At 35.2% G+C, this 25,174-nt stretch overlaps 1 protein-coding gene and 1 long non-coding RNA gene across 2 annotated transcripts in view; one reads left to right on the top strand and one right to left on the bottom strand.

Moving 5' to 3' along the window:
- The window catches only part of lrrn2 (leucine rich repeat neuronal 2), a 71,360-nt gene that overhangs the window by 32,553 nt on the left and 13,633 nt on the right, over positions 1–25,174 (top strand). The gene's annotated exons all lie outside the window — the stretch shown is intronic.
- On the bottom strand, positions 15,049–24,091 carry LOC127173111 (uncharacterized). Its single transcript, XR_007828718.1, has 6 exons — positions 23,869–24,091; positions 19,280–20,048; positions 19,010–19,140; positions 16,581–16,632; positions 16,048–16,313; positions 15,049–15,916 (listed from the first exon to the last, which is right to left on the bottom strand). It is a non-coding gene; the product is annotated as an uncharacterized LOC127173111 (long non-coding RNA).

Genomic DNA, 25,174 nt, shown 5'->3' with positions numbered 1-25,174 from the left:
ATCCACATTTCACAAGGATGACATTTCAAAACTCACAGCAGAGTTGTAACATCCTATGTGGCCTCCTAGCATACCAGAAGGTCACCGTGATTCCATTTTCCAGCTCCAAACACCTTAAACAAAAGTGATAAATAACGTTATTTGTGATTAAAGAGAGTACATTACTTTTCATGTCATTTGCAACAGTGCTGTGAATTATTTTAGCCAATTTTTCTAACTTCTGATAAAGTTATTCTGAATACTTCCATCTTGATATTGAATCGAGTCAAAGCAATTCTATACAGTGAAACACATTCAATTTATCTGAATTATCCATAGGGGAAGTTATTTTAAACAATATCATATAAATCTTTAAAGTTGTATGCTTTTGATGAAGCCATCAAATTGTATTATTTAAAATTATGTTTAAATAAACATGTTTGACAAGGAAATTCCTGGAAATACTTCCTGAACCATGGCCATTGAAAAACTGGTTTTGATGAACACTCCTGATTAGAAATCCTGCAAAACTGCTTTATGATATTCGTTGTCTAAACTGTTATCACAACCAATAATGTCTTTTGTAACACAGCACAACAGTATTACAGCTATAGATATGTTAGTAAGCTAATTAACAGTGGATAGCATGCCACTAACAAATTAGCCTGCTTTATGTTTAGCTCAGCTTTGTTTTTAAATACATTTTAAATACATTTTTACTTGAGCAGGCATTGAAAAAAAAAAAAAAACCTAGATAGATCCTAGACAGACTGAGCTCAAGTCAAGACAAAAATTTACACTGCCCCATTCCTTCAACCACATGACCCTCTGTCCAAAACCTGTCACTGTGTGCGTTACCCTTTCAAAAGGTATAAATTTGTATCTTATGTACCTCCAAAAGGGTGAATATTAGTACCTAAAGTACACATATTAGTACCTCTTGAAAGGGTAAAGCCCTCAGCCTCAAATGTCATGCACACATGGCACACATCTAATTGGTTGAATTACACAGGAAATTATTTTCGGGAAATGTGTGTGTAGCGTTCTTTAACATTCCATCTGGAAATAAACATGTGTTGACACCAAACCCCCTCACGAAAGAAAAAAGCTGTGACAATGAGCACTTATGAGGATCAACTAAACGCTGGATTTTCAAAAGTATGTGAACTATGTTCAAGGCATAGGTTTTTTAAAATACATCCAATGGTTTTACACACTGTTGTGTTACTGTGGGGACATTTCCATGCCCCTGAACATAATGTGGCACAAAATGTGACTGGTTGTTTTACCTGTCAGTCATATGACCTCTTGAATGGTCCTTGGTCGTTCAAAGCGGCTAAGGTTCTCAGACCTTCTCTCGTCAGTCTGAAGGTCTGGCTACGTGATCCTAGTGATAGCTTACAGACATGTCAGCCAACCTGTTCTCAATAAACCTGAATGACTGACAGAAAACAGTGTTTTTGATTAGCTAAGCTGTTTGATTTGCATTCATATACCTTCAGGGACTGCCATTCATTGACTGTTTTCTGTTTAAAGGATCATCTATTTCAGTAACACCTTTTAGGTAGCAGAAACACTTTACAAATAAAAAAAAATTGCACTTAGAGCAATTGCCGTATTTGAGCAAAGACTACATTGCAGAAGGAAAATGTAATATTTTAGAAACCTCCAGCTACCTCTCATGCATCTTTCGGTCAATTACCCACTATAATGCAAGCCTAAATTACATACAGTAGGCCTACCGCAGTCATTCTACTGTTTAAATAGGCCGATCATTATAATCAATAATATATATTTTGGTTCAGCACTCATTGGCCTTTCATATTCATGCCCAGACCTGCTGAGTCTGGATTAAGGCTTTTAATCACCACTTACGGTCTTTTATCTCTACAGTTAGCCAACAGCATAGCTGACAACAGCATACAATCAAGCACCGAGGCAATGCAGTACATCTGCTCTTCTTCCCAGAACCAATCAATGTGCTCTTAAACCCTCACTACATCTCATGAAAGTGAATTACTGCACTTTACTCAAAGATTAATTCAATCATCGTCATTAATTCAAATATGTTTAATAAATTGTTGGCTGTAGGCTTCTTAGCCAGCGTTCCTCAGAGACTTATCAATATTACAAGCTTCAAGAAATGAGAACTCTCCGAAGGTTTGCTGTTTTGTGCAAGAAAATCCAATTCCATCTTCTACAAAGCTATTGGTCGCTAATAGGATCAGCTCATTCGAAGATGTCACAGACCAATTTAGACCTCATTAAACGCTATTACGACGCACGCTGGTTTATATATTCGATGCGTTCGCAGAAACGCATCTGTGCGAGTGCACAAGTGCCCGAATCACAGCTGGTCTTTGCATAAGTAATGTAATGCATGCATGTCAGCTCTGCGTCATCGTAACACTTCTGCTGGATATTCGGTAAAATTACAGTCACTTTTGGGGCGAGGCCAGAGGGTTCTCGTGCTCTGTTAATTCTCGTGACTTAAAGCTTAATTGGGCCGTGCGTTCATAGCAGGCCTGCATGTCAAATTACTGCACGCTTGTCAGAGGAGATCCAACTGACGACGTGCCACGGTCTTGTGGCCACGCGTGCCGAGGTCGTACTTACAAAAGGGGGTGCAAGTCATCTCATTTTCCATTTCAGCTCTGATTAATGGATGTTACATGATAAGCAAAGACATCTCGTTTCTGATGAAGCAGATGCATTTTGATGGGAAGGCAGTAATGAATAGGCTTGCTGGCTTTCTGTGGTGCCATCTGTTCTCATTGAATGGTATCCTAAATCAATATAAGGCCTATACAGTGTTTACTGGTAAGAATAAGCATTGCAGAAGAGACTTCTGGGGACTGAGAGCGAGGGAGAGAGTGGTTACACCCAAGTCCATGGCTCTGTCATCTCTCTAATAGCCTCGTCCTTGTGTAGATAGATGACTGCAGCTGAGCAGTGGGTTTTACTGCTGCACTCTTGGTTTTTTTTCTCATTTTCCTGAGTGGGGGGGTCTGATTTATAGCCCTCTCTCTCTCATCTTCGCAATCTCTTCTCAACTTCAGGCCATCCCTTTCCCTTTCCTCATTTGTCTGTTTCTGAGTCTTATAAACAGCATGTCTTGATGCACTGCATCGAGGGTCACACTGGGCCACTTTGTCATATATAATGTGACATATTGACCTTAAAGGGATAGTTCACCCAAAAAGAAAATGGGGATCCGGGCTGTTGAGCTCAAAACAGCAACATAAAATGACAAAACACAAACAGCAGCAAACAAGTGGTCCATATGACTTGGGCTCTATGTCTTCTGAAGTCATGTGATTGCTATGGTTGATATTTGTGTCATTATTTAAGTCTCCCATTCTAATATACAGTGGAGATCAAAATGAGAAAACACTTACAGATACCTCCAAGTTACTGTTGTTAATCTGCCACCTGGTACTACTTCCTTAATTATATAACAAACCTATTTAACTGGCAGCATTTCTCCAATTTTCACTGAGACTGCAAGATAGCAGGCCGCTCTAAGGTGACTGAAAACCTGAGACAGGAGATTGTCAAAGGGATGGCCCTTTCAGTCAATGAAGGAGAAGTTTGGGCATTTCAAATCTGCGATTTCTTGAATATTGCAGCTTTACAATGACACTATTTCATTCAAGTCCCTCAAAAAGGCTGGTCGTCCACGTAAGACAAATGCACAGGAAGACAGGATAACGCAGAGGCTCTCAATGGGGAATCGGTTCAACACCGCAGCTGGAATTGCTTGCCGGTTCAGCACTGAACATTGTAAGAATCTGTCTTGGCACGTTTAAGAGAAGTTAGACTGTAAGCACACGCTGCAGTGACCAAACCTCACAGCAGAAAGAATCAAAAGGCTCGTTTGCTAAAGAGCATGTTGTGTGGAGAGAGGAGAACAGGTCCAAAGTTCACTTTAGTGATGAGAGCCAGTTTTGGTCTGATGGGAAACATTTTGTTTAGTGTCAAACTGAGGAAAGACAGAAGCCCAAATGTGTAAAGAAGTCAGTGAAAGGTGGAGCAAGAGCTGGGCTTCTTATACAGATACATGGCAGGGTGAATGCAAATGTTTATCAGAACCTCCTTTAGCGATATGTGGTTCCTTCCCTGCAAGCATCTCCCAATCAGCCTGCGATTTTCATGCAAGACAATGCCCCTGTCACATTGCAAAATGGGTAAAGAGTTTCTTGAAGCTAAGAACACTGAAATAATGAAATGGCTGGCCCAGAGACCTGATCTAAACTCGATCCTTTTATCTCTGGCACAAAGTTATGGCTGAGAAACACACCACAGTTAGCAAACTATGGAAGAGAATGGAGGAAGAGTGGACCAAGGTCACAGCAGCACAGTCTGAGAAACTAGGGATGTCCTGCGGCTGCAGATGTGCTGAAATCATTTAAAGCAAGGGCCTCTACACTTCCTATTAAATTCTGACAGCTGTAACCCTCTAAATTTTGTGGTTGTAATCTTTCGTGCTACAGTGGTTACTGTTCTCTCATTTTGCTCACTGTGTTTTCCATAAAATAAAGGTTTTTGTTGAAATGCCTTGGATATTTTGTCAAACATGTTAGTAGAACAGTGGTACACCTACAGCTGATATTCCTTCAAAGAGTAACAGTATTTTAGAAAAAATTGAAGTTGCTCTAATTTTGATCTCCACTGTAGCAGAAAGATATGTACGCAAACCATTTCCGTATCAGAGTTATAAAAGAAAAAAGTACATTTTGACTTTTACACGATTGAGATTTTATTTTATTGGATCTTTACAGTGTCTCACAATTATTACTTTAATTATCGTAATTACAAATTAATATATGAGACTCTATATCTTGCAATGTAAATTAGCAATTGTGACTTTATAAATCAATGCGAACTTGTTTCACATTTGCCAATTGTCAATTTATATCTTGTGTGATGACTTTATATCTCCCAAATGCAGCTTTACTTCTTGCAATTTAGACTTTATAATTCGCAATGTGACCTTACAATTCCCAGTTGTCACTTTATACTTTACTGTGTAAATTTATACCCCACCAATGCAACTTTCTCACAATTTAACATTATATTAAGCATTTCCCAGTTGTCACTTTTTATCTTGTGATATGACTTTTTATCTCACAAATGCAACTTATTTTACGTTTCCCAAATGTCACTATATCTTGCGATATAACTATATTTTTTATAATTCTCAATATAACTTTACAACTCACAATATGATTTATATTTTGCAACTGCAATTCCATATCTCAGTGTGACCTTTTTACTTAGTTTTAACTTTAACAAGCTTAATTTAGAGTGGGAAAAATTACTTAATTCTGTTCCTCACACAAAATGATCATATGGCTTTAGAATACATGGAATATACTGTAGAGAATGGGTTGTAAGTCCACAGCCATTTGTATAAATAAGGGCTGTCAGTTGATTAAAAGTTTTAATCTAATTAATTACATGATGTGTTGATTAATTAATCTAATTAATCGCAAAATAAATTTGACTGTGAAAATACCCACAAAAGATTATTTAAAGCTATTTTTGTCTTAAATGATAAAGTATCAAAAATACATTACAAATTGTAGCTTTAGAAAGACATATTTTATGTGATTTAACACATCATTTTTAGGCTGCAACAGCCTAATGTAAACTATGGAACGTAAAGGAAGATAATTTGAGAAAGTATTTTTGGTTCTTATAATGAAAGTAGCAGTAACCAAAACAGTAACAATCTTCAAAATACTTTCTTTTATGTTCCACAAAAGAAAGGTTTGAAACGACCTGGGGGTGAGTAAATGATGACAGAATTAAATTTTTGGGGGGGTGAACTGTCCCTTTAATGTTCTTCTTATAATTATTTTAATGAAATGATACTCTAAATAAGAAACTAAATCTGCCAGCAGGTGGCAGTAAATGTCTTTATGAGTCATTCACTCGATTTGATTCGCTCAAACGACTGATTCATTTAGGAATTCAGTAAATGGCTCGCTTTATAAATAGGCCAGATTCATTCAGAAACTAAACATTGCTGTGTTGCTCAGAGACATGCAACAATTTTAAACTGTTAAACTGACAGCCCTAGTATAAGTACAGAATTCTGGCATGAAACTCTAGATAGCGCAATCCTGATAGGTCTAACCCAATCTGACCTAATGACATCATTATCACATGGCACAGCAGATTGGTTCTCTCCTGTATCAGCAGCCAATGAGCTCACTGCTCAACATTCAAATATATGACTAGTGCTAGCTGTAAGGAGTTTTGCAGCATGCTTCAGAAATCCTCCACCTTCCCAGCTCCACCTGTATTGGTCTGTTATGAGGTGATTCATGTATGCTATGGGTGTTATTCATACATGTTATATGTGCAGCAGCAATATTTATTACATGCTCACAGCAGCATGTTGTGGATGTATTGGCAGTAGCAAATCTCTGTACTTGTTCTGCCACAGCAGCAGCAGCGTAGCAGATCTATTCCGCCAAGACCAAATACATTTACATTGTTTTGTACATTACCATGCCAATCCCTCTGGGAGTTGTCATGACAGAAATGTAAACTTGTTTTAAAAGTAAACTGAGAATGTGAAGCCCATTAAATTCAGAGCTGACATGCACACACACATTGAGGATCTGTGTCTACACAGAGCTGTAAACACACCTCAGAAAGCCCCACTGGGTGATAGCGATGGCTTCATGCCATATCTTTCCGCTTGCCCCACCCTCCCTCTCTCTCTTCCCACTTCACCTCTCCTTCACCTTGAGGGATGAAATCTCTCTAAGCCCAGCATTGGATTTTCTGGTTGATGCAAATTGAATTTTGCCCCAGTTAGGCCAATGGGGCAGCACTTACAGCCAGCAGTACTTCTCTTAACAGCGAGAGTGATCTTGCGGCCTTGGCAATGGCACAGACAGGAAATGACACCTTCGCTAATTCATCTCCTCTGCTGCTCCTGGGGCAGTCAAAGCCATTGAGCATCTGTCTGTAAATGAATGGAGAATTATTGGAACACATTTAAGTTGATAAATGTTTAAGCATTTGTGCAGTTTTCGGGAGTAACTAATAAAACATTGACTACTAACTTAAAGCCACAATGAATATTCGGTCATCATTTACTCACCCTCATTTTTTTTTTTTGTCCACACAATATGTAGCATTTTAAATTGTGTCTAAGACAGAAAAGTCATGCCTGTCTAGTACTACACATTTATATTTTAAAAATAAATGTTCCTCTCAGTTCTGCTTAGTTTACTGTTCTATCGCTTTAGTTTCACATAGAAAGAGGGTGTATTTATTCAACAGCTAATAGGGGCTATAAATCATTTCATTGATGAAATGCAATTACCACGTACTGCCAAAGCTATTTAAAAGCCCCAAATGGAAGCAAATGCATGATTTCTTGTGGCTGTGACAAGCAGCCTCAAGAGTTAGTGTTTAGAGCATAGCTGAAGATGAATGGTATTGATGCTATGATTTATTGCAAAGCAATTTCGGCCCACAATGTACCTGCCATCATGTCTTTAGGCCGAGTCATCACTATTTCAGAGGGGATATTGTGCATCACTTCGGCACCAAGCAAGAAAGTATATACTGTGAAGAGAAGAACATGAATTTATAATTGCTCCCGAAATCTACCGAATCACCAACAGCCAGCAGCAACAAAAATGCTACAGAACTGTCAGAGTGAGCTTGTAATTATGCTAGCATCAGCAAATTTTTTAGAGGCATGCAAAAGAAATGGTCAAAATGAAAACTGCATGTCAGGCAAGGGAATAATCTACTGTATGTGAACCAGAAAAGTGTGACTCCTTTTCAACCTGTTTTAGTTTTCATGACAATTTTCAAATATCTTTCTGACTGTAAGAATTACAACCCTTTAACTGTCACCATCTGCGCTGTGGGACGCCTAAGTTTACTTCACCATATATTACAAATAAATTCTAATCTAATCATGACAATCTATATATCGTTGGGAAGGTCTAAGACTTCTAAATAAATATTTTACCACTCTAACACTTTTGTGTTACAAATTATGTAGGAAAAGTAATAGATTAATTTATGTCAAGAGTGCACCTCAAAAATCTACATCATAACAGGAGTTCTGACAAAACAACTTTCTTTGTTGCCTTTTTCTATCGTGCAATAGAAATCTTAAGAAATTATATATCAACTGAAAACTTAAAATCTCAAAATTCCTCCTTTGAAAACTATTTTAAAATCAGACATTGCATTACCATCAAAATCATATTACAAAATGTTTTCGTTCATGAATTATAAAAATTTAACTTTGGATAGTGCATTTTCATGTCTATGTTCAAGAGTGACAGTTAAAGGGTTAAACAGACTGTGCCTTTAAGAAACTCTCACTTTAAATATGAACAAGAAACTGCACTTTTACTCATGAGATGCGACGATTAACTTTAATAAATATATGCGATGCAAGTTTAATATATTTACATGTGGGTTACGTGCATCTCAGAATGTGGAGCATCCATCTCTGCATATTGCTGCGAGTTTGGGTTTATTAAAACATTTATCTGGGAACAAAATGGGCACCATTTCATCAGATTCGTAAAGTGAATCATTTATAAACCTACAGGAGAATGTATCATCTTTCTCAATATGCTAACATTAACTATTCAACACGATTTCAAAATAAAATCTCAAACCTTCACTCTGAGAAGTTTTGATGTCTACATACAAGAAATGACATCTGCTGTAGCATTTCTGTCTAAAGAAATGGCCAAATATTAAAGTGGAGATTTGAGTAAAATGTAAAAACAACCGTCAGGCCATTGGCACCCTCTGCAGTCATTTGTTATAATGCATAATGTACATTAGTTCCAGTGTTGGGAAGGTTACTTTGGAAATGTAATAGGTTACAGATTACAAGTTACCCTATTTAAAATGTAATACGTAGTGTAACTTTGTAATTACTTTATTAAAGTAATGTAACTTATTACATTTGATTACTTTTTGATTACTTTTCTAAATTTCTAATATTTTCAATTGTCAATCTCGTTGAAACATTTAAACCAGGCAGAGTTTAACCTTACAGTAGCACTCTGTAACACACTGATTATTGTGACTTTCAAAATCCTTCATCACCTGAATTAGGATTATAATAAGTAAGGGATAATATACATCTTTATTTTGCGATAACAACTGGCTGGATGTACATTATCCCATTTATTACACAGCTGCTTGCCACATAAGTAAACAAACAAGAAACACTGATCTGAGCTGAAATATTTCCATGAAATATTTCCCATGAAGAAAGCAGTTGCTAGAAAGCGGCAAGTTCAAATGGACATTTAAGGGGTACGGTGCAGTCATACCACTTTTATTACACAACATTTCACCACAGTCCATGATACCAGGATGACAGAATTAAGAAATTGTACACATAATATTGAATTCAGATTTAATATTTTATTAGCTAACCAAATGCAAAGCTTCCACAAAAAAAAAAAAAAAAAAAAAAAAAAAAAAAACTATCAAGCGTATAGCGCCAACTTACGTTGCCTGGATGAGTCTGTGTTATTAGCTTTTACTAGCTGTTATCAGGGAATAACATACATTGGAATGTCACGACTGACCATTTAGAATCAAGCATTCCACAGAACCGTGTAATAATTTAATTTAAAGCACAGCCACCACAAATTCAGACTTAACACCTCTTATTTATTTTGAGATAATTCTGAGGTTAAATACAGATTTAAAATCGTAACAAGAAATAGTGTAATAGCTATGATACTGGTTTTGAAATCAAAAGTTTGCATAGTTATGACAGGAAACACTGGCATCTAACAATGCCTTGGAAAAACAAATAAAGCATATGCATAAACCCAAATAGAAAATAAAACAGTTATCGAATAAGCATGTGTCATATTCTGTGTCCTAAACTCCTGAAACATTGATGTCTTATTTTAGAGCAGTGAATGCAACTTATGAAAGTAGTAAATTAAATCTGTATGTGCGTGTGAAAAAAAAAAAAATGTAACCCCCTTTGTATTCATTAACATTTTCAAAAGTAACTGTAATTTAATTACACATTTTTTCTCAGTAACTGTAACTAATTACAATTACATTTATTTTGTAATTAAATTATGTAATTCCATTACATGTAACTAGTTACTCCCCAACACTGATTAGTTCTGTTGCTTATAATGCGTTATATATTTTTGTACAGTTTGTAATTGTACAGTTTTGTTTAATAAAACCATATTACTTTCTTTTGATATTTTATTTTAATCAATTATTATTGTGTAAATGCTATTAAATGTATTTTAAGTCATTTTAAATGCTATTGTTTGCTTGGGTCTATTTTTATTACTTTAAAAAAGTTTTATAATTACCTGATTACTCAATTAATAGTCAGAATGATCCGCCGATTACCAAATAAATCGTTGGTGAAGCACTAAAACCAACCTAGCATAGGTTCCCAAACTGTATATAATCTATACATTACAGCTTTTTACAAAACACTTAAAAATAACTTCAATATCCTTTTCATGTAAACTTACGTAAACAGTATTGTGAAAAAGCAAACAATGGGCAATTTGCATTTTGGCAAATGTATGACCTTGACTCATGACTTGATAGATACAGTAAAAGCATTATGAACTGACAGTATTTTTTAAAGCTTAGATCTAGTTGCATTTATTGTGATTTTTATGCACTTAATTAAACAACACTCGACTCAAAAGGGACACAACAAATGCATTTTCAAAGAACAGAAGAATGCTACAGGCCTTTTATCAGCCATTATCATATACACTTAAGTATGCTAGAGCAGATGGAAGCTCATTAGCAACATACGTAATTAATGCGCTCGGTTATAGACGTCAACTAGCCTAGGGCTAGCATAGGCTTTTGTCACCTTTATCTGGCAGTCGCTGAAGTTACTTAGTGCAGACGCCGTGAAATACCACACAGCATCACAAGCTATCTAATGCATAATGAAAATCAACCAAGGGGGTAAATCAAATAAATATAAGCTGGGAACAAACTAAGTGGTTACACTCACGAGTGACACTTCTAGTTACTATGAACCTGCTATTGTTAGCATACTGCGGGATCCACTGCAGAATACATTAAAAAGACAAAACACAGCTCTGATTTCCTTGTACTCGGTCTGCCTATAATTCGCCACACTCTGTGTTACTTCAAACTGTCCTATTGAGCGAGGTGCATTGTTGCCGTTCTATGCACAAACACACCATTAAAGGGCTGAGAGAAAAGTAAATGAAAGCCAGTCCCACACTCTGGTATTATTATTGATTTTTCAAACAATCTGTGAACAGATCGACCCCCATGGGTTGACATTGCTTTTATGTGCTAACTCTAATTAACATTATAGCACATAGGCTGCTATCCGGAGAGCCCTGGATTAAAAGAGCAGCTTCAGCAAGCTAACTTAATTCATCCTTGGCTGGGGCAAAGGGTTGTCAGATCTTCTGGTCCCTCTCTGACCCTCAGTCTTTTACCAGGGGGTTTGGACCGCTATCTGTCAGGCTTCTCAATCGATGACCCATTTGCAGATCACTCTGCAGAGTGAGCTAAGCGAAGGTTATTTACTGGAGAGCTCCAAGAGCCAATCTAATTAACAAAGGCACATCTTCACTAAATGCAACAGCCAAACGCATTAACATTTGGAAACATTTGCCATGTCCAGGCTTTTTCCTTTATCTGTGCTGAAGCTTTTCTTCTGTAACTTTAAATATTGACAGTCAAAAAGAAAGAAAGGAATAAAAGCTACAATGCATGGCTGAATCACAATTTGCATACAAAGGAAGCCCATGCCCAACTTCCAAAAATAAACAAACAAAAAAATATATATACACTACCAGTCAAAATATTTTAAAATGTAATTTATTCCTGTGATCAAAGCTAAATTTTCAACATCATTACTTCAGTCTTCAGTGTCACATGATCTCTCAGAAATCATTCTAGTATGCTGATTTGCTATTCAAGAAACACTTATTATTATTATCATCATCATCAGCAATACTTAAAACAGTTTAGAAATCTAGAAATACACTATACCATTCAAAAGCTTGGAGTCAGTCTCTATAGATATTAATACTTTTATTTAGGAAGGATGCTTTAAATTGATCAAAAGTGATGAAAAGACATTTATAAAGTTACAAAAGATTTCTATTTCAGATAAATGCTGTTACTAACTTTCTATTCATCAAAGAAACCTGAAAAAAAATATACTCCGCTGTTTTCAACATATAATAATAAATGTCTTTTGAGCAGCAAATCAGAATATTAGAATAATTTCTGAAGGATTGTGTGACTGGAGTAATAATGCTAAAAATTCAGCTTTGAAATTACAGGAATAAATTACACTTTAAAACATATTGAAATAGAAAATAGTTGTTTTATATAGTAAAATATTTCACAATTTTACTGTTTTTCTGTACTTTGGATCAAATAAATGCAGGCTTGATGAGCAGAAGAGGCTTCTTTAAAAAAAAAACAGTTAAAAAGCTTACTGTTCAAGAACTTTTGACTGGTCGTGTAAATAAATATTATATTATATTATATTATATATAAAATGTGAATATTTTAATTATATAAAATATTTAATTCAGTATTTCATGTATAAATCAAGATTTGAAAATATACTATTACACTATTACTAGTACTTTTTAAGATATTATTACAGTTTTGTTTAGTATTTAGAATTAGTTTACATTTTTGTATTTTCTGTTTTATTTTCATTTTAAAGTTTTAGTAATTTTGTGTTTTTGTCATTTTTATTATTTTTAATATGTCTTTTTAGCTTTATTTCAGTTTTAGTTTCAGTTACAGTATTTTAGTACATCAAGTTAAACTAAACAAAAATGAGAAATGTTTTGGCAACCAGCTGAAGTTTATTTCAAGTAACGGAAATGTTTGCAGGATGGATCGTTTGTGATTTCAGACAGCTGAGATAACTCGAAACAAATTGAAAATAACTACTTGAATGAGCAGCATTCCTCTGTTATGGCTAATGATCATATAACATCTGCTTGACGACAGACATTATGGCTTCTTGTCTCAAATGTGAGTCTTCAGTCTAGCATCTTGTCTATCTTCCCCTTAAGGCAGTCCGGAGAGAATTGAGCCTTTAAGCATTACCAAAGTAGGCTGATAGATGGCTTTGTTTCAATTATCTTAGGTGATGGGATAACACACACCCTTGGTCTCAGAGGAGGCATAGAAACAGAGACTGCCAGGAGGGCAGCAAGCAAACACAGACAGGGACTGATGAAGAGATTTTCTCAGGGCATAAGGAGGATTCGCTTTCAGTTCACAGTGATTTTAGATTTATGAGAGAGAAAAACTCTGCTCTGGCCAACACAAAACAAAGCGAATTAATCAATAATAGACAACAACATAAGGTGGGGTACAGATGTCATTGTAATGTTCTAAAGATGCATCGAAAGAAAAGATAAAGAAAGCGATAAATAGATGCTAATTTCCCATTATACAATACCACTTTTTGTGATGCTGTCGCAGTTCTCTCAGATTCTATCCCCCGTTGTAAATGAAAGCTGTCTCCTCTGAAGCTAATTAAAAGTTTATTAGTGATAGCGCGTGTCTGCTGTGCGTCAATGCCTGGAGGTGAGAGAGGACCATATTGCATGCTGGGATTATTGCCACATCACTCTGTAGCCTACTCCAAATGGGCACTGAAAAAGAAAAGGGCGTCATTTACTGGAGGGAAAGTACAGAGGGTAAGGAAGGGGTCACCAGCCCCCAAGCACTAGTAACACGTCATCTAAACATGGGGTATTCTACAGGCCCACATATGCTGCTTTAATGAGCCTCAACATATTACGCCCTACTATAAATGAATGGCTCATAATGATAGACTAGTTATGTTCTTACTTCATCGTATGTATATAATTGTCTTAAATGAGCTTTTTTATATTTTCAGTTTTCATTTTTATTTTTATTTATTTTCTTATGTGCTTTTGACATTTTTACAAATATTTTAGCTGTATTTAAATTTCAGTTTTAGTTTTAATATTTTATTTCAGTTAGCTGCCAAAGCAACAATTCCTTCTTTTTTTTTTTAAAAAAAAATAAACTTTTATCTAATTTATATTTTACTCCAGCTTTATTTTATTTAATAAATTTGATTTGAGTTTTAACACTAACAACACTGAATTTACGTTAAATATATTGATTTTTTCTAACGATCGCTGTATTGTGATATTATCGTTATCATAAGCCATGTATCATGATATTATCATATTGTGAGGTACTCTGCGATTCCCACCCCTAATATATAAATAAGATTCATGTCCCTGTTAATGTTTACACTAGGTGCAAATAGCTATGGATTCGATTTACACCTAGCAGGATTTTCTGCTATTTACACTATTTACACTGCACTACACTACTAGTACATTATAAAACAGTATGTAATAATAACACATTAAGTGTAAATTATCATTTTAATTCAAATTATTAAATGTATATCACCTTGTTGGGACAATAAATCTCTCCCCTACACCCTAACCCTACCCAAATCTTTATGTTCAACTTTTCGATTATTTCCTTCATTATCCAACGTGATATCTGATTTGAAAAGGAAGAAACGCGGATTCGAACCTGGATTGATCGTGTCAAAAATGACTTAAACGTGTACTTTACCATCTAAACCACTGGGGCTGTTATTAGATGATCGCCTTTTGTAATGCTGACTCGCCCAATCATAAGTTGGTGGGTGGAGTTAGTTACAGCCTCTGCCAACAAGGCAGTCTATTTGCACTTGTAAATAACGTTACACACTTCCGTTTTTTTGCATTTGTGAACTGATGTACAGCTGTTCTTTTTAATAGTCAACTTATTTTGGGGTCATATAATTGACTGATTACATGAGACGGGATACGGATGTCGGTAAGCTGAACTGAGGCGCTACAGCAATCTTTCACTCCACCTTAGTGACAAAACAGCATTTATTGTTGGAATACTGTAATAAAATGGACAGAATTTGAAAACTAAGACTTATATCAAAAGTAATAAAGCACTAAGTTTATTGCAAATTATTGGAAAAGAGGAGCATTACAATGTTCCGTTCATTACCTGAAAACAGGCTAGAGTAATCGATTCTTGTAGGATTTAAGAATCGCTAATGTTTTGTAAAAATGAGAATCGATTAAAATCACTATTTTTTACCCAGCCCTAATATTTATGTGACTAAAACTTACTGAACCTATAATTCTATTAAAAAAATAAGTTATGTATAGGGAAAGAATGACCACCTTTAAATCAATCCAGATCTTAAAATGAACAACAACACTGTATATTAATGGCATACGACATATAATGAACAAATAATTATCATGGGACAAGGCACATTAAAACACAAGTATATTCTATAATACAGTACAGAAACTGCAAGAAAACAACCACACTAACTCACTTTACTTAGGCAGATGGATAAAAATATGAATATGAATCATGCACACATTTCAGCAGCATGAACTTTCTTCATTTAAAGCATTCATCTCGCAATTAAAGTGATGTAATTGTGAGATATCTTAGACGCCCTTTATGACACATTGACTATTATGATAGTCATTAAAGTTTATTAAATTCAATGCATTTATTATTAGATCAATGCACCACACTTAAATTTAGTAGTTGTGGTGCAGAAAGGCATTAAAATGAAAAGATTTATGGATTATTAAGTAGGTGAAAGAATGACATCCTAAAAAAAAAACATAACCCCAGAAGCCATTATGAAGCGTTGAGGACTCCTACGGCTCTTGAGAACATGTTTCAGTCATGGACTGTGATATCCGAAATGAGCCAAGCTTCTCATATGTCCTCATCCAAAGTGGTCTTCTCCAAGCCAGTTTTGCCTTGTACCCACTGTGTGTTTCCACACACACTGCCAGAGATATCACAGCCACTGGCATGTATGCACAGGCTGGCCAGAAAATACACACAAACAAATCAACCATGATAGAGTTTGAAATATGGACTGTAGTATTTCAAATATTTTGGGTGGTTTTAAGTCATTGTTGTAAAAACACAAGACAGATGCACATAAACTCTCACCAGCATCCTGGAGGCTTTGAAAGATTGTGTAGGTCAGTAAATGGCTGACTGGGGTTCATCGCACAGCAGCGGAGGAGTTTGGCTCTCCTTGGCCTGCAGGAGGTTTTAGTTAATCAAACTTAAACCCCTGCACCGAGACCATTGGTTTTGCTGGGCTGAGACTGAACTCTGTAAGGAGCTTTAGTGTATCCATCAGCACAATGGAAAAAACGGGTCATCCATCAGTGTCAGCCTCGATCGATGGCTGTGGCTTCTGGAAGCACCATCTGATTTTATTACGAAAATGAAAATAAATACGGAAACAAAGAGCGCAAAGTGGGCTTGTGAAGTTGTGGATGAAAGCACGCAGAGCACTGCATATATACAAGTAAAGCTCGTAGGTGGTGATGAAGTTGAGACCTCACAGCAATGAATCAGTCAAGCTAAACGTCTGCCAAAAAAACCATGGAGGCGAAACAAAGAAGGGTGAAGCACTCTTAAAATGAGGCAATCTACAAGGCCGCTGTGCTTGTAAGGAAGAAATAAATACTTACCCGGCAACTTGCAGAAAAACAATCGATCAGTCTCGTTCATTGCTGACCCTCACTGAAAAAAAAAAAAAAAACCTCCAGCAGGTTAATATTATTCTGCATATTTGATGCATGTTTTGCCTCTGGTGCAATGACATTCTGTAGCCTAGATTTACAGACTGAATAGCGTCAGATGGGAAGGCAGAAGCAGAGTGCGCTATATTAGAAAGGGAGAGAAAAGAAAAAAAAAAAAACACACACACACACACACACACACACACACACACACACACACACACACAAACACACACACACACAGATCTCTGGCTTGAACATCTATCGTAATGCAGTAGCAGGGAATATAAAAAAAAAACGGCTGAACTTAAATATAAAACTGTCAGTTGTTTTGTGTGTATGTGTTTGTTTGAGAAATGTAGGAACTGAAGCTTTGTGGTGGAATGACCCAGCAAGCACAAAAATGTAATTTCTATCCTTTTTTCCCCACAGTACTTCACAATGTTGCACTTTGGTTGCAGTGAGGTTGCATTGTAGTACAGTGTTTTTAAAATGCTGTAGAATACAAAATACAAACCTAGAATCAAAAATAAAAACTAAATAAAATAAAACATCCTGTGTACCTTCTTTGATTACCAAAAAAAAAAAAAAGTTACATTTGAGAAACATTTCAGTTAAGTGAACTATTTTAGATTTCTGAGTCAGAAAGTGGCTCTTTCAACTGCCACAAAAAAAAAAAAAAAAAAAAAAATAAATAAATAAATAAATAAACAAAATAAAAACAACATTAGAAAAATAAAATAACACTACCCTATACAGCCTAAATAATAAAGTAATGTCTTCACATATTAGGGTGTTAAAAAGTTTCAGGATTTAAGGTAGAGTTAAATAAGTAAGAAAATAAATTATACAGTTTTTTGTAAATTGTAATAATATTTAACAACACAGTTTTACTGTATTTTTGACTGAACAGATGCAGCTGTGGTGAGCATAACATACTTTTTTCAAAGTTTTTTCTATTTCTTTTACTAATATTATTATATTATATTATATTATATTATATTATATTATATTATATTATATTATATTATATTATATTATATTATATTATATTTAGGGCCCTAAGAAACGGGTATATTTTTTTTTTTTCAAATTCAGTTTTTCCATTTTAATTTTTCTAGAGTTCCTTTTATTTATTTTTTTAATACACTGTTTTATTAGTAATTTAAAAATTATAATGAAAAAGCAAGTCTAATTAATTAAAATCATGAAACTTAAACAATATAACAGCAATTTATTAAAAGTTTGACAAAAGTGACATTTTTAGGCCCTATGAAATGTGTGTGTGTGTGTGTTTTCTGGATTCCATTTTAATTGTATCATTAAATTAATAATCAAAAGCATATCTAAAGAACTGATTTTATTTAAAAATATATATTTATTATTTTATTTATTTATTTTTCAAAAATACTGTGTTCATAAATTTGGGTAAATATTCCTTAAAAATAATGTTTTAATAATAATTTTTAGTAGTAGTAGTAGTAATATAAACATTAAGTAATATATTTCTGTCACAGTTTCTTCAAGTTAAACCGAACGTTTATTTTGATGGGTTGCTTTGAAGACCTTTAACAATAGTTTTTCTCAAATGAAATGGTAAAATGCTCATGAAGTGACTCTTAGAGCAGTTCTAGAGATTATGTTTATATATACACGTACTCATATACTGAGGCGGCAGAGGCTGAACACTGAAAACCGTGAGCATCACACGTGCTTCGGTATGTGTGTAAACAAAACTCCGCGTCTGCATTATTCATTCACACAGAGACATGCAGAACATGCAGGATTCATATTTAAATAGTATTTCTGAGGCTTAATATTCACAGAGACTAGAGCATATAGTGTTTTAAGTGTACTGACCTACTTTTGATTTACTCATCCAAAATTTGGCAAATTCCATGACATTCCGTGTTATAAAGTAAATTCCATTTTTATGACTGGATTCCGTGATTCTTTTTGTGTTTCTGCATCGCGCAAATCATAGGGCCCTAAATTGCAAAAGGGCCACCTCATAAAAACATTCCTACACTGTCATGTTTTTCTTTTTTTTTTTTTAGATAAAATTAAAAAGTTTTTTTTTTTAAGGACATAGTATAAAAATATGTAAAGTTGTGCTTGCTGGGAATACAGATCTAGTTTAGGGTGCTTCCTCTATGACGACCAGCAGCCATCAGAAAGCGGTGTTTAAACTCACAGCGGGTTCGTGTTAGTACGGCAGGCGGCAGTGTGCACATTTCTTGGATGTACACACAGCTCATTTAAAGCACCAAAGGAGAGCGCTTCTGTTTGGTCTTTCTAGGTGTGACAGCAGCAGTAGGGAAGGGATTGTAGGTAAAGAGGAAGAGAGTCTACCAGCATGAAGTAAAGATAATCCGTACCCCCTTCTCTCCGTTCTGACCTCTCTGAAGCTGATAGGGATACGTGGACAGAGATACGTGCGGCAGAGCCCTGCTGGCTGTGGTCACCGACATTACGTCCCACGCTGACTACAGGAGATGGATGACTCTTTCTGTGCAGCACACGATCACATACGCATGTACAGCACACAGACTAGTACACAAATAATGATAAAGTAATAGCAAAAAACATTTTTAAATTTACACACAGTTACAGCAAGTTATTTGAACATTCTGTCATCATATACTCACCCTAATTGTCGTTCCAAACCTGACTTTATTTCTTCTTTGGAAGTCAAATTTGAATAATATCCTGGCCCTGAAGAATATCCATCACTGGTTCTTTGCTTGTCAAACAGTAAATGATGACAAATTCTAATTTTGAGGTGAGCTATCCCTTTAAGCAATCATCTTCCAAGATCAATGTTTTCCTCCTCTTTGCCCTAGTTTTCACAAGTAAAAAGGGCAGATTGCAGGCAAACATGTCTCGGATGATAGTCTGATTGAGTTCCCTCTAAGCTAAGCAATGGCAGGAAGAGGATGAAAGATGTGGCGACCAGGGCAGACAGAAGCAGAGATAGCAGCGAAGGCCTCCCAGGAGCGGACAATGACATTGATGCTTAAAGCCAAGTGCTAATGAAGATGAATGTAAGGACCACAGGCAAGCCTCTGTCAATATTATTGAGGGCGGTATGACAGAAGGTCACTCTGAGCATGAGTCATCCTCCCACCAGCAGGAGACCAGCATGAAAGACTCAACCAGCATAGCTAGTTTCAGAGGACGCTTGAGGTTGCATGAGGATATGCTCTCATTTCTGAATGATCTGCAAACAGCCCACGCTGATTTCTTCCTCTTGTCCTTAAAGCGATGAAAGTGTCACATTCAGTGAGGTTTGGGTAATGGCTGTTTAATTGTGCTGCGCGTTCGATCGCATCAGCCACGTAGTGTTTGTTCATTTAATTTGTCCCCTTCTTTCCACTGGAGATGGATTTATCGTTTTCTAACGGTTTTGCCTTCATCCTGAGGAAAACAAAAGAGCGAGAAATTATGGAGCTTTTAAATTTGAACCATAACACCAACAAATGATAAGTGAAATCACACATACAAGTGAAATCAAAAAGTGTATATGATTCGGGCTTTAGACCAGATTAACTGGCAGAAATTTGTTAATCTGTAGAGTTTTTAAACTATCATTTCTATCGCGGTTACACACTCACGTGACGTTTGCATACGTTTTTAAGCATTGCAGTTTATAAACAAGGGATTTTAAGCCATTGAAACGCAATCAGCAGTGAAAAAGAACTAATTTCGCTATATGCACACTAGGGCTGGGCGATAAATCGATAATGACAATTATTGCACAATATTAATTTCCTCGATAAAGGATAACAAGAGTTCGATATAATGTTTATGCGGCAAAGGCAGAACAAAAGAGCGCTAGTCAGCGCTCCACTCAGGCCGTTTATCCGCTCGGATCAAAGTTCAAATGGCGGCACGGCACGAAATTTACTAGGGCAGGTGCGTTTACTTGCTGATGAGTCTCAGTCACTAAACAGTGCCAGTGTGAAGTGCTTGAATTCAGTGAAGAACACAAATGACTTTATAGCCAGCTCTGACAAACAGGACAAACACTGTGCGCAACGATACAGTCAGAAGGCTTTTTAATCTATTTACTGTAGTAGCACTAACTGCACAATGGTATTGTGTCAGAAATGTAGGTATATTTGTGTCGAATTTAATTATATGTGACCCTGGACCACAAAACCAGTTTATGTTGCACGGGTATATTTGTAGCAATAGACAAAAATACATCGGATGGGTCAAATTTATCAATTTTTCTTTTATGCCAAAAATCATTAGGATATTAAGTAAAGATCATGTTCCATGAAGACATTTAGTAAATTTCCTACCGTAAATATATATCAAAACTTAATTTTTGATTAGTAATTAGTAACTTAATTTGGACAACTTTAAAGGCAATTTTCTTAGTATTTTGATTTTTTTGCACCATCAGATTCCAGATTGTCAAATAGTTGTATCTCAGCCAAATATTGTCTTTTCCTAACAAACCATACATCAATGGAAAGCTTATTTATTCAGGTTTCGGATGATGTATGAATATCACATATTATTAATGCAGACATGTATTAAATGTATTGAAGGAGGAGTAATGGAATATAATTACTAGGGATACAACAAGATAGTTAGTCCATGGTTCAATACGTACCTCGGATTTTAAGCATGGTTTTTGGTTCGGTTCGGTTGCCACATCAGTGTGTTTTTTTGTACACTGGAAAGTGTGGATTATTATATATCTGCTTAATATTTCTTTTGAGAAAGGTATTATTTTTCTGATTTTTACACAAAATAGGATGGGTTTCATTCATACTGGACGCCCTCGTGCAGAAAATCCACATAAGCGTCAAAGAGATAACACTGATGATGTGCCAGCCAGGAAATCTCTAATATAGATAAAGGCATCGCTATTGCTGTAACTTAATAAAAACAAGATATAATGTTAAACGTTTTGAATTATGAAATGTAAGGACAATAAACACTCGTCTGCAATAATGTATGGTTTATTTGTGTTCTTCAAGCCACACTTCGGGTATTTTCATAATGATTAAGTATATTTGTAAGCCATTGCTAATCGACATACAGTATAGAATATATTGTCTGCCTCATTCTATGCCACATCAGATCACAAAAGGAATTTATTTCAAACACTTGACTAATGGTGTGAAGTAAAAATAAGTTATAATGTTTTCTTTTATTGGACAACAAGTTTAGAAAGCCTTATCATTGTATTTCATTAGAAGGGAAGATGCTCAGCACGTGAAATCACGGGCACACACAGAAATATAAAACAAGTCAATTATTTAAATGCAAAACCAAAAAAACACAATTCACAAGCACATCAATATGTAATAACCGTGGATGTCGTACAGAAGTATTATTTGTATTATAAGTATTGTGCCATCCCTAATAATTACAGTATTTTTGTGATTAAGCTACAGCGTTTATGCATTTATACTAAATGTATTTAGACTACTGTTTTTCATACAAACACCTAGGAACAATATTACATTTTTACCATAGTATTGAGGTGCTATATCTGTGATTTTAACTGTAATCATCATCATCTATGGATGATACTATGGAAGAGCAATGGTTAATTTAAAAAAAAAAAAATTAAGAATAAATAAATAATTAAATAGAAGAATAATTCAATTAAAGAATAGTTAAACGTCATCATATAAAAATGAGGTTGCTGCAATATTTACAGATTTTTACAGATTACTGATTTTGACAATAAACGTAAATCTACATCTGCATCCTATGTGCATCCTAAATGTGTATTTCCAAGAGACAAAAAAAAAAAAAGTTATATAATTAATATTATCAGGTAACACAAACCTGTTTCTTGATTTGAAACAATATTACTCATTAAAACATGCAAAACTAAGAAATTATTTTTTTCTATTGATATATTTATTTTGTCAAGGAAACATGACTGGAAAAAAAGGTGAAGAATTCAAAGAACATGAAGTTTGTCAGGTTCTGATCATAAAAAAATATATTTTAAAGCTACATTTAACTGTCTGTTTTTTACAACTTTCACATTGTAGCAAAAATCTGCCTTTAAACGTGAAAGAAAAAAAAAATATTGACATTTATTGTGATAATTATCAATATCGACTGATATGAAAAAAAAATTGCTGTGATAATTTTCTGGCCCAGCCCTAATGCATACATTAAGACGGTGCTCATAGAACGTGGGAGTATTGAGTTATTTTTAATACGCACACTTGAGTCAATATGCCCTCAAGTCTTTGCAAGTATTCTCATAACCAGTAATTTTAGGTCTTAAGTGAAGGTAAACAACTGAGGGAGAAAAAAAACACATGTAACAGTATATTGGATCTGGGCAGCTCTTAAAGTAACAGCAGTGTAATATTCCTGCTGTCTGTCATTCATGTTAATCAAACAACAAAGGAGAGAAAATCTCACTGTTCTTGACTAAATTTCTTTTGTCACTTTAATAAGATGAAATATGTATTTAATTTAGTGAAGAATAAGCAGTGTTTTTATACATTTGATTACTTTATATAATGTAGTTAGCTTTTCAAATTAGCTTGTTCTACTGTAGTTTTTTGTCCCACTTCTTGTAGTTTCTTATTCTTTTTTAATTGCTGACTGTTTACTTGTCTTCAGTGAGCTTGAGTTTTGTTTTGTTTTTTTAAATTTAGGCTAGTATTAGATTTTCTTGTGATATTGACATGAAATTTCTATGCTATCAAACATACTGATATCATATATTGACTATAAAACAAAAATAACTATATGATATATTTTGTTATCTTGAAATAAAATTTTGGTCATACCACCCACCCTTACAGTAAAGACCTTTGGTACAAAGATTTTAAATAAATGTGGCTGTTTTGAACTACTATTCATCAGAGAATCTTGAAAAATGCAAATCAGTGGATATCTATCAGAAATGAGGATGTTTTTTTGCGATTTTACTGGGATGGAAAGCTGACCATCACCGACTAGAGGCATAATGTTTAAGATAACATGAAAGGATTTTCTGAGCGAGTACACCCACTAAATGGAGACTGAACACCATTCTGGTTCACTCCAGCTTAATTTAACCCCTTTTATTTATTCTTTATATATATCCGTTTCACTTTCTTTGGCATATCCATCCGTCTCTCAACACCAGAGACAGACTGAATGAAAAGAAAAATGAGATCAGAGTCATTAACACATTTTCAGAACAACACAGTGCATCAGGTGGCCACTGCTGTAATCAACATCGAAAAAAAGAATAAATTACCAGGAAGTAAAGAAATGCTGATGAAGAACATGCACATGGTTTTCATATTCAGGAATCACTGCAGGGCTTTCCTGAAATATAAAAGATGAAATAGAAGAGAGCTGATGTTTACTCCAAGTGTGAAAGACTTTCCCATTAATGAAAAACCTCAGGCCAAAGTTCCTTTGTAACGGAAACAAATACTTTGCATTGTATCTTTGAACTAGAAGTTTTAGCTCATGTGTCATCAACCAGAAAAAAAAAACAAAAAGTTCAGTTTTACATTTTTACTTTACATATAAGTGACAGTGCTTTAGATAGGATAAAATGTATCTTTGTTCTAAAACAGTTGCAGGGAAAAAAGAGAGAGAAAGTGTTTGATAAGCCCTACTGTCATCTCCATCCAAGATTTCAGCCTCTTTTATGCTTGGATACTAGTGGATTCTCTGATGAAAAAAAGTCAGTTCAGGTTGTCAGTTCTCTGTCATCACACATTGTTAGGTATGGAGTACAGCATAAAATCTGGCCTTCACAAAACATCTAAATGTTTCAGAAAGGTAGACAATGACATGTGGATAGAGCTACTGATAGACTATATATTGTGTGGTTACTGCTTAAGTGGTTTACTGTTTAACTTAAAGGGTTAGTTTACCCCAAAATTAGTCCATTATTTACTCACCCTTCGGGCATCCTAGGTGTTTATGACTTCCGTCTTTCAGACAAATGCAATCAGAGTTATATTAAAACTGATCCAGGCATTTCCAAGCTTTATTATGTTGGGTGGGTGGGTGTTTCTCTTCATAAATCCAAAACAAGTCCAATAAAGTGCACCCATCCATAATAAAATGTGCCTCACACGGGTCAGGGGGGTGAATAAAGGCCTCCTGCAAATCGATGTATTTTTGTAAGAAAATACCCGTATTCAAAATGTAATAACCAACTTGATCTAGCTTGCGCTAACAGTTGTACATGGAAGCAGCTCAGGGCGGATGACATAGGATGTCGGTGCTGCATATGCGCCTATGAGTCTCGTGAAAACCAACATTTGTTTACAAGAGCAAAAGAAGCAAAGTTTCCTTACTTTAGCAAAGGAAAAACAGTCTCATCTTGGTTTATATTGAAATCCTCCACAGACCACTTAGAATTTGTGACCAGTGTTGTGTTTACCTATCTCCACGGCAGGTTCACATTAATCATGTCTAAGCACCGCATGCACAACAACGATGTCCTACGTCATCTGCCTGGACCTGATTCTGTGTACGAGCAGTTGGCACAAGCTAGATTAAAGTGATTTTTACATTTTAAATATGGATATTTTTCTTACAAA

This window comes from Labeo rohita, chromosome 11 (assembly GCF_022985175.1).
Source record: "Labeo rohita strain BAU-BD-2019 chromosome 11, IGBB_LRoh.1.0, whole genome shotgun sequence".
Lineage (NCBI taxonomy): Eukaryota > Metazoa > Chordata > Actinopteri > Cypriniformes > Cyprinidae > Labeo > Labeo rohita.
This window is presented reverse-complemented; position numbering and strand designations above follow the sequence as displayed.